We start from the raw sequence: 9,952 nt of genomic DNA on the forward strand, positions 1-9,952 counted from the left end.
CCTAACAATGATGTGTACTTAGGGCTGGCTTATCTCACACATGCAAAGGCAATGGTACCTATTGTATGTAACAGCACAGTGGTTCACATACAATGGTAGAGCGTATGGCACATAACAAATAGTACAGCATTTCACATGTATACTATCACATATGTTCCTACAGTGTATCATTTTTTAGTATCTATCTACTAGAGTTTAGGTTCTAGTAGGGAAATAGATACCTGACATTTATGGGCCTAACACAAGTGACTGGGATGGTAATGGAACAGAGGTGACTGGGCCAAAGTTGAGACACATTGGGAGGGATGTGACCTACTAACCCAGAATAGAAATAAGAGGAGCTTGAGATAATGCCAGGGTTCCAACCTGAGTTCCTGTCCTAGGAATATGACAGTGTTTAAATGGTCCCAGGAAAAATTAACTCTGTGTGTGTGTGTGTGTGTGTGTGTGTGTGTATGTGTGTGTGTACTGGGGATTGGATTTAGAGTCTCACAAGTGCTGAACATAGACTGCATCTTGTATTATACCCTCTAGTCCCAGAATGTCACTTCAACCAAACCCCCCAAACTATAAGCACAGGAAAATGCCTTCTTCCTGTCACCTCATCTTCAAAGATGTCTTTTTGGCGGAGACAGCATGTAGTGCATAAGGGCACTTAGCAGTCACACCAGTCCACCATCTTGTAGAACTATGAAATCTATTTTCGTCATCCACAGGTTGTACGTCAAGCACACTTAAAATGCAGACTGCAGCCCTTGCTCTAAATCCCATGCTGTTCATCTGTTTTCAAACATGGTGAGGACAGTGTGGTCGGCTAGGCTCAGCAGCCTTCATGATTGACTGACTGACTTTGACTCAGGCTTCCTGCACATTTTGTGGGGAACGTCTTCAAGGAGGGAAGTCTACACAGCGTTCGACTGAGTTTTTCATACCTGAATTTTGGTTGTCACTGTGGGTCTTGGGGACGCTGGTCTTCCATGACATCCTCTGTGCACAACCAGAGGCAACCAGAACTGCATGGTGATCTACCTAGAGCTTTTCTCAACAACTAGAGACATAGATTAAGTTTTTTGTTTTGTTCTGTTTGGTTTTTGAGACAGTTTTTCCTTAGAGCCCTGGCTGTCCAGAGATTTACTATGTAGACCACTGTCCTCAGACTCACAGAGATCCTCCTGCCTCTGCCTCCTGAGTGCTGGGATTAAAGGCATGCATCACCACCACCTGGCAGATTGGGGTTTCATTGAAAGGACACCCTCTAATTAATTCAAGGCTTTCTTTTTTCTTTTCTTTTTTTTTTTTTTAAAGCAGACCTGTTGATCTTTAAATTTTAAGTGACATATTCATTTAACAGTTCAGGAAAAAATGTATTATTTTGTAAAAGACTTCTGAACTAGACAAAACAAGATTTATTTCCTGTCACTTGAGTAAGCAGGATTGACCCAGAGCTTTCTCCCCACCCCTACCCGTGCTGGGTCCATGCTATCCTCTGGTTTCTGTATGATACCTACTCTCGTCCTTAGTGAAGTCTGTTTCTTTGGCATGTGCTTCTTGACTTCATAGAAGCAAATTTCAAAAAGAGTTTATCTATTCTAATTTTTAAAAGATACTCAGTTTTACTTTTGTGTGTTGAGTCAGGGTCTCTTCTGGCTTAGGCTGAACTGGAACTCTCTGGAGCTGACTGAGGATGGCTTGGAGCCCGTCTCTCTTGCCTCTACCTCCCAAAGGCGGAGTTATAGGTGTGTACCAGTAAAATAGGTTTAATTTTTAATAGACCAGCTTTAAAAGGCTAGGCAGGAAACTTGGACAGGGAACTTGGACAGTTCTCTCATTAGTGACCAATCCTTGCAGGATGCTACATAAGGTTTTTGTTGTTGTTGTTGTTTTTCTTTTTTTCTGTTGCATGGTCAAAGGGGAGGATCAGAAGAAAAAGAGAAACCAAAAATTAAGGAGAAAAGAAAAAAAAAATCAAGCTGGGCAGCGTGCCGCCTGGTTGTTACCTTTCCAGTCTAGATGGAATAAATGAAGGACTTTCGTCTGCAGCCTCTTCTGTCCTGTGGGTGGCAGAGGAGGCTGTGGCTTCCTTGCTGAACTACAGTGAAGAGATGGACAGTAAGGGAGAACCTGCCAGGCTCACTGAGCTGACCCAGGAGAGACCCCCGACCCCTTGTGCTGAAGCAAGACCTATTGATCTTTAAATTCCAGATGTGGTCCTGGAAGCAGTTAAAATGCAGACTACTGGGGGATGACACTTTAGTGCTAGAGCTAACAGGTGATTATGGTTTCAGTTTATTATTTGGTTAAAAATAATTTGGGATTTCAGAGAGAGAGAGAGATGGGAGAGGGAGAGGGAGAGGAAGAGGGAGAGGGAGAGGGAGAGGGAGAGGGAGAGGGAGAGGGAGAGGGAGAGGGAGAGGGAGAGGGAGAGGGAGAGGGAGAGGGAGAGGGAGAGGGAGAGGGAGAGGGAGAGATTAAGTGTCTAAATAATCTGGCCAGAGTATTACCATATTTTTCCTTTCTTTACCTTTTCTCATATATCCTAGTTTATTAACAATAAAACAAAGACAACCATCTGAATAATTTCACAGAAAGTTCCAAGTAATAGCATTTTCAAAGCAAAACAAACAAACAAACAAACAAACAAAAAACAGTTATCCAAAGCCTTTTCTGAAATGTCTTGTATCTCTTATGCGTTCTGGACCTAACAGTCACCTACAGACCCCTCTTTCTCATTTGCTGCTAGCTGCCTGCCTAACTGACCACCTGACTCAACTCAAAGCGAGGCAGAGCTTCCACAGGAAGAAAGGGTTTGGTAACTGGAAAGCCTGACTTGCGTCACAGAGCTCCGTACGTCTCTATAGGTCAGGTATAAAATGTGACTCACAAAGGTCTCCGTTCTTCCTTGCTCTTAGTGAGGTCCGGTTAGCATCCTCCTTTAACGGGCTGTCTTAGAGCACAAGGGTCGGACTAGTGTTTAAACTTGCTGTTTAGAACACAGCTCCAACTCCACTGCTCCTTTTTAAAAAAACCTAGTCGTACTGCTTCCCAAATTCAGTAACTGAAAAGCACTCTAAGGTCTAGCGCCGAGGTAGAGAGGTCCTGGGAGCTGCCTGTTCTGGGCGGAAGTTGGAGTCTTTCCTGAAAGCCTCCCTCCCCTGCCTCCATGGTCGCAGGGGCTCCGTAAATCCTCGTGGTCTGGCTTGCCTTGTCTGGTGAGACACGTGGGGCCATTTGCACAGATGTCCTTTCTGTTCCTCTCCCAGGAGAAAATTAAATATATAGCTCCATTAATCTGTACAAGCCAGCCTCCACTGAGAGGCGCGTTCCTGGAAAAGGTAAATTTGTAGTTGAGTGATATATACAATATACAAAAAGAGACAAAATCCTGTTCGGTTTCGGTGATTTTAAAGACCTGCCTGCTAATGCAACAATGAGAATTGCTTTTCTTAGGTCGTCCTAAAATTTAAGGGGAAGATGTTTCTAAAATTAATTTAATAGATTTAATTGGACCTTCAAAGTTGTGCGTAAATATTAAGATCACAAACATTTAGGCGGCAGCTTATGCTGCCATCTTAGTAAAGTGGGCATCTTATACACATTAGGGATGTCAACAAGTGTCACTAAGGTAAGATGTCCTGGTTCCCGTTCAATATGCATATATATATGCACAGTTTCTCTTTTGAGGTATTTTCAAATGTGGGGACACACAAAGACTAAACTGAACTCATCGTTATTTAAAATGTTATCAGCTACAGCTGCACAAGCTGGCTGAAGGCAGTTTTCAAAAGAACAGCAATTCTCAACACAGATATTTTACCCCCATAATTAGTTTTTCTCTTGGATGGATCCTGTCCCTTTATAGAAATGAAAATGTTAATACTGTGACGTTTGAACCAGGAAGAGAAATGGGCAGGGAAGATGTAGATATGAACAGGACCCCTGTTAATATTCTCAGCAGGAGAGTAAATATTTAATGAAGGGGCTCTGAAGTCCAAGGTTGCAATCTGTTCTAACTAAATAGTCCAGAGAACAATAGCAGCGGAAAAACCCTCACTTTGAGCTCGAGGAAAAAGAGCCAGCATTTTCTGGCTTTAACACAGGTGAATAGTTATTTTAAAAATAAGGTTTGAAGTCAACACCATGCAATTATATACGCCCTCAGTATGCTCCGGAAGGTTCCTAATTTGTTTCAAATTCAGGATTTTTCATGTGCACATTTAAAAATGCGTTGAAAGCTGAGAGGTCCAGCTTGGTATGAATTCTCAGCCATTTAACATTTCAGGCTACTTCACTGCTAAATGGTTCTAAAGCCAATTTAAGTTGTCAGCACGCAATTGGGGGACTCGAGATGTTGGTTGGACCCAAGCAAGTCACTCACAGTTTCTTTAAGCCCCGATACCGACCGTTTTTGTTTTTGTTTTTTTCCTCCCCGAAGGCTTGAGGCCAGAGCAATTTAGTGACAAAAACGGAAATAATCAAGTTCTTCGGGGGAAACTATTATTTCTTGGAAGCGGGAACAGCGCGAGCAAAAATACGATTCTGGGCCGTTTTGAAAAGACACCAAGTAAACTTTCACAGGAGGGAAAGATTTTCCTGCGGAATATTTCTAGGGACGGGGTACGCTTGCAAGCAACGAGTCTGAGCTAAAATGTGCCCAGATAATCGTAAATCGTATCTCTTTTTTTCTTCCATAATCCCTTTTTCAAAAAAGCCTGCGAGGAGCGTGTTCAGTGGCGTGACTTAAAGGCAGGCGGAGAGGTCTCAGCAGAGAGAATCAAGGACCAGTTCGGCCGCAAGCCTCGGGGACACGTTGCAAGGGAATGTTCCTGGGACAATCGCACTGAGTGAAGCCGAAACGCCAACAGGGTTTGGAGACGAGTTTTAATAAAATCCGAATCTGAAAGGCAAAAGGCACGCATACAATAGGACGGCCTCGAAGAGGCTCAGTAAGTAACGTAAGTCAGCGGGCAAATAACCGCACAAACAGAAACAAAAGGAAATTTCAGCCCGCAAGCTGACCTTTACAAGTCCTTACAAAAGGCAATTAATTCGAAACTGTCATCTTCCTGCAACAGAACCTTCCAAGCTGGGCTTGGGGGAAGCGGGGAGCAACAGTGTTTTTAGTCCACGTAGTGACCCGGGATTCTTCCCCATCTTGAGGCATAATTTTCTAATATGCTTCAGAAGTAGAAGGAAGACGCGAAAGGATTAAGAACCTTTAATAAAATTTCTGCTTCTAATAGCCATCAAACAAGAGAAAAAGAAAAGAAAAACAAACCAGAAAAAAAAGGGGGGGCACGGAGGCTTTATTATTCTTCATAAGAGCCTCGTCTGGAGCAGCTAGGAGCGCCAGAGTCTCTGTGGCGCAATCGGTTAGCGCGTTCGGCTGTTAACCGAAAGGTTGGTGGTTCGAGCCCACCCAGGGACGCCTTGCCCTTTTTTTCTTTTTGTTTTCTTTCTTTTTTTAATTTTTTTTTTTTTTTACAAAGCGCGTCTACGGCCTTTTCTATCCCTATACATTCATTTCCACTGTCAAATTCGAACTGAAGTTCAACCGTCCTCATCTAAGCTGTCTTTCCCTGTCTTCCTACTTTCAGAAATCACTTCTGTCACAATGAAGCCCTGTTTCGGTGCTTTTGCTTTTTCCACTTTACTCTTTCTGACGTCCTAGATATTTACAGAAAAGGGAATAAACCTGAAAAGAAAATCTATGAAACGGTCTCATAACTAAATTTCTAAAAATGAAAGAATTTAAAGCAAGAAAAATTAAAAGGAAAGTTATTTTCATATTTTGCTTACACATTACCTGTGCACAAAGTGCTAAACCTTCCCAAAATGGATACTTTGGGAAAACAACCACAGTTACATCATAATAATTTCAGTCGGGTACAGATTATAGAAATCTAAAGCCAGTTTTAAGAAAAAGGCAAAGATTGATACATCAGCCATCAGTAGGTACTTGTCTACAGCACAGGTTTCTTGAAAGGCTGAAGCAATGGAATAGCTTTACCCCAAGGATTTGAGGCCACCTGTCTATTTAAAACATGGAAGAAGAAGAAACCTTTGCCTTCAGTATCATTAATATCTTAATTGGGAGATTAATTCTTTGAAAAATTATTTCTGCATACATATGCACATATATTACCTATTTTCCCTGGGTTTACATACTAATTATTTTTTTTAACCTTGTTTTTGTTTTTTTTCCCCAGAGCTTGCTAAGCAAGCGCTCTACCACTGAGCTAAATCCCCAACCCCTACATACTAATTCTTTTTGCATATATGTGTAAGTATGAAAAATTAATTTATTCTTTTAAAAGACAATTTATTCGTTATGCATTGCCTGAGTATATATCTTTGTCAGTGTGCAAGATATCTTAGAACTGCCATGTGGTTGCTGGGAATTGAACCCAGGTCTTCTGGAGGAACAGCTGGCCCTCGTAACTGCTGAGCCATCTCTCCCAAACCTATATTTTAATTCTTATTCGTTTATGGTGCTGCACCTAAATCCTATAGGCTGAGTAACTTACAAAAAATAAAGGTTAATTTAGTTTATTTACACTGGTGAAGCCTAGGGGGATAGGGCTACAGCCTGTCGGGGGTATTATTCTAGTGGGAACTCTGCAGAAACTCAAGAAGCATCACCTGATGCGGGAGGGCAAGCTAAAAACTCAGGTCTCTCTTCATTGGCTTACAAAGCCACCACAAAGCCTCCCCCAGGGAGGGGGAAATGAAGTCACCTTCATGACCTCCTGTGGTTCTCATTATTTCCCAAGGGGTCCATCTCCAAATATTCCCATAAGACTGAAGTTTCCAAAGACATGCTCAAACATTAGCATTAGTAAAGTCTGGTGGCCTTTGAGTGCCACCTACTTGCCAGACATTGCTTCAATCAGTCCTAAGGTCAGGGCCACTGAGGTGGCTCAGTAGTTGGAGCCACGTGCCTGAGGTCACAGTTAGCTTTGAACTCAGGTCAGGCACAAAACCGGTGTTCCTCACTGTCACACTGCCCACCTCCAAAGGAGTGACTTGATCACTTAATTTAAAACCAAAAATGATATTTTAATTTTTTCATGAAGTTTTATTAATATCTTGCTCCCAATGCCATACAGGGAGTTTAGACACTTTGTAGAATGTAAAAGGGCATTAGTAGATTATATATTAAATTAATGTTCACTGTATTGCTCGATTAGATTCAAATGAAATTCGTGTGAGGATGTGGGATCTTCGTATGAACAGTGTCTCGGGAACAGTTTGTTAGTATTTAACCTGAAGGGGCAAGACTGAAAATACAGGCAGATTGGAACAGGCCAGGCAAAATATGGAGGAAAGGCCCAAGGCCACGAGTCCTGGCGTCCAGGGAGTCCTTCCCCAAAGCTGGGTTCTGGAATCACCCACGTCAGCCCTCATCCAGACGATTTTATGAGGTATGCTTGGGGTCACTTCTCATAAGCAGGACTTTTCAATTTGATCCTAAGTTTCTAAGCATCTTCTTCTTGACGTGGGTGGTTAATGGGATTTTGAGGCCAGGAAATAGAGAGAAAAGGTCTAAGGAGAACAGAGGCTGGGCACTGAGGACAAGGCTGCCTCTAAGGGAAGCAGGTGATTGGATTGCACGGGGCTGAACGCACTGCCTTTCTTGGGCCCATCGCATACAGATGGGAAAGGCAAGAAACATTTTGGGAAAATGGCAGACATGTTTACGGATGAACTGTCTTTGCAAACCTTACTGTGTGGGTGGTTATAGGTGAAGCTCCCCCCAACCCCACCCCCAGAGTGAGCACAGAACACAACCAGACATCAAATTCTCAGCATAAAGGAGATTTATTACTGTGGAGGGACAATGGGGACCGGGTGCCTCTGACAGTTCCAGCAGGTATGTCTGCAGGAGTGGGTTTCGTTTGTTTTGTTTTTAAGCAGAAAAGGGGGAGTCTGTTTCAGGATGAGTTGGTAAACCCTGATGGGACATGTTAGCCAGTGTAGCCAAATAACGAATAGCTATTTGATAGCTGGACCTTGGTTAAGCACAGGGAAGTGGCCAATTAAGGGAGCAGACCTTGGGGGCTAGCTGTAGGAGTGTAACAGTTTAGCGAGGGAGAACAAGGGGAAGAGGCCAAGACCTGCTCTTCCATGGATGTGGAAACAAACGTTATACTTGGATAACTTAATTTGATTCTTACTGTCTCCATTTGGTTGTATAACCACGCCCAGATACATGCTCAGACCACTTACACACAGCACTGATGTTCCTGAAAGACGACGCCGAGTGTCTGGATAGGCAAATGTACTCCTAATATTGCTAAGTTGTATATTTAAGCTGCCTATGTAACATCAGAGGGAAATTCACCACAATAGCATTATAAACTCATTAAGGAATATAATGTTATATCATCCAGGAAAGAAAAAAAAACCCACATAACTAAAAACCCACAGGTCTGTCATTAAAAAAAAAAATCCACTTACAATATTTTTATATTGCAAGGGTCTCTGTAGCAGAGGTTGGGAAAAGCCATATGGCCAATTTGTTTTCCTTTTTTTTTTTTAAATCTCTAAACATCCTATGATGCAAGATTTAAGGAGAGGGGGACCTGAAGAAACACATTTTCCTCATTTCTGAAGACATAGTACATTATATCGAATAATATAATCAAATACACTGAGTTTTCATTTACGGTGTGCATACATGCAGACAAAACATCCATGTATGTAGCACACATAACTAAATAAATCTTAGAGTGAGCACTCCTGTGAGGGAATTTTCTTAATTAAATCATCTGAAGTGGAAAGAGCTATCTTAAATCTAGATCTTTGGAGGTGGTTAGATCCACCGCAGGCCTCGGCCACGCCTCCTTGTGGCAGGCTATATAATGGGCACACCTTCGCCTGCTTGCCCGTCCTGGCAAGTCCATTCCTTCACTGACATTACAGCCTACTTCTTCCGGGATTCCAACACATGCTGAGACATCTAACCTCACGGACTGAACTTCTGGATTCTTGGGCTTTCCACTGGGAGACAGCCATTGTTGGACTAGCTGGGCCAGAGCCTGTAAGCCCTTCCAGTAAATCTTTATATGTATTCTTTCTACCATTTCTGTGGCTCTAGAGAATCCTGACTAATGTAGATGTTAATGAAACCTAAAAGATCTGTCAGGGGATCACGGCCAACGTCATGGCGATAGACTGCACCTTAATTCCATAATAACACTCCATCGTTCACAGATGTCTTCCCCTAACCCATAAGCAACCCTGCTCTTTTCTCAGTGAAAAACCAGGCAACGTCCAGTAGAAGTTCATCCTACAGAATATTGGACCAGTTCTACCCAGATTGTCACAACCCTCAAAGGCAAGAAGAGGCGTCTCGGGAGGTATGACAAGCGACTTGTCTCAGAGGCCTTTCCCTCGCCCCAAATTGTCTCCATCTTTCAGTCTAAGTGGATTTGGTTCCTTTGGAAGCAGTGTACATTTCTTTCGTATCAAATTGAAATTGACGCCACACCTGTGGTGTGTGGGGTGGGGGAGGAGGAGAAAGGAGAGCAGTTAACAAGAAAGTCAGAAGACAGCCCCTGGATGTCAGCTCTCATCGCCCCCCTTAAGTCAAGATGTCATTTTTGTCACTCCACAAGCTATGCCAGCAGGTCAGAGAGCCTCTTCTGTCTTCTCATCCCATTTCTCTGTAGGAACACGGGGACTGTAGGTGCACACACTATGGTGGGATTATAGACATGGGCTGCAGTGTCTGGCTTTGTGTGGGTTCTAAGGGACCTGCACTGAGGTCTTCCCTGATCCCTCCAGCCCCGTTTCTGATTCGTGGAAGCCATTTTCTGTGTAGTCGGGCGTGGTCTAAGGCACGCCCCTGGGATGCATGGGAATTTCTGCTTAGCTGGGTGGCTCTGTGGCCGTCACTGAGTTGTCACCTGTAGTCCCACCCTGGATCTGGGCTTGATGCTGAACCTTGTTC

At 43.2% G+C, this 9,952-nt stretch overlaps 1 non-coding gene across 1 annotated transcript; it reads left to right on the forward strand.

Annotated features, from left to right (window-relative positions):
- The first annotated feature begins 5,351 nt into the window (after positions 1–5,351).
- Trnan-guu (transfer RNA asparagine (anticodon GUU)) lies at positions 5,352–5,425 on the forward strand. The gene has a single exon. It is a non-coding gene; the product is annotated as a tRNA-Asn (tRNA).
- The last annotated feature ends 4,527 nt before the right edge of the window (positions 5,426–9,952 follow it).

Source organism: Apodemus sylvaticus, chromosome 14, assembly GCF_947179515.1.
Source record: "Apodemus sylvaticus chromosome 14, mApoSyl1.1, whole genome shotgun sequence".
NCBI lineage: Eukaryota > Metazoa > Chordata > Mammalia > Rodentia > Muridae > Apodemus > Apodemus sylvaticus.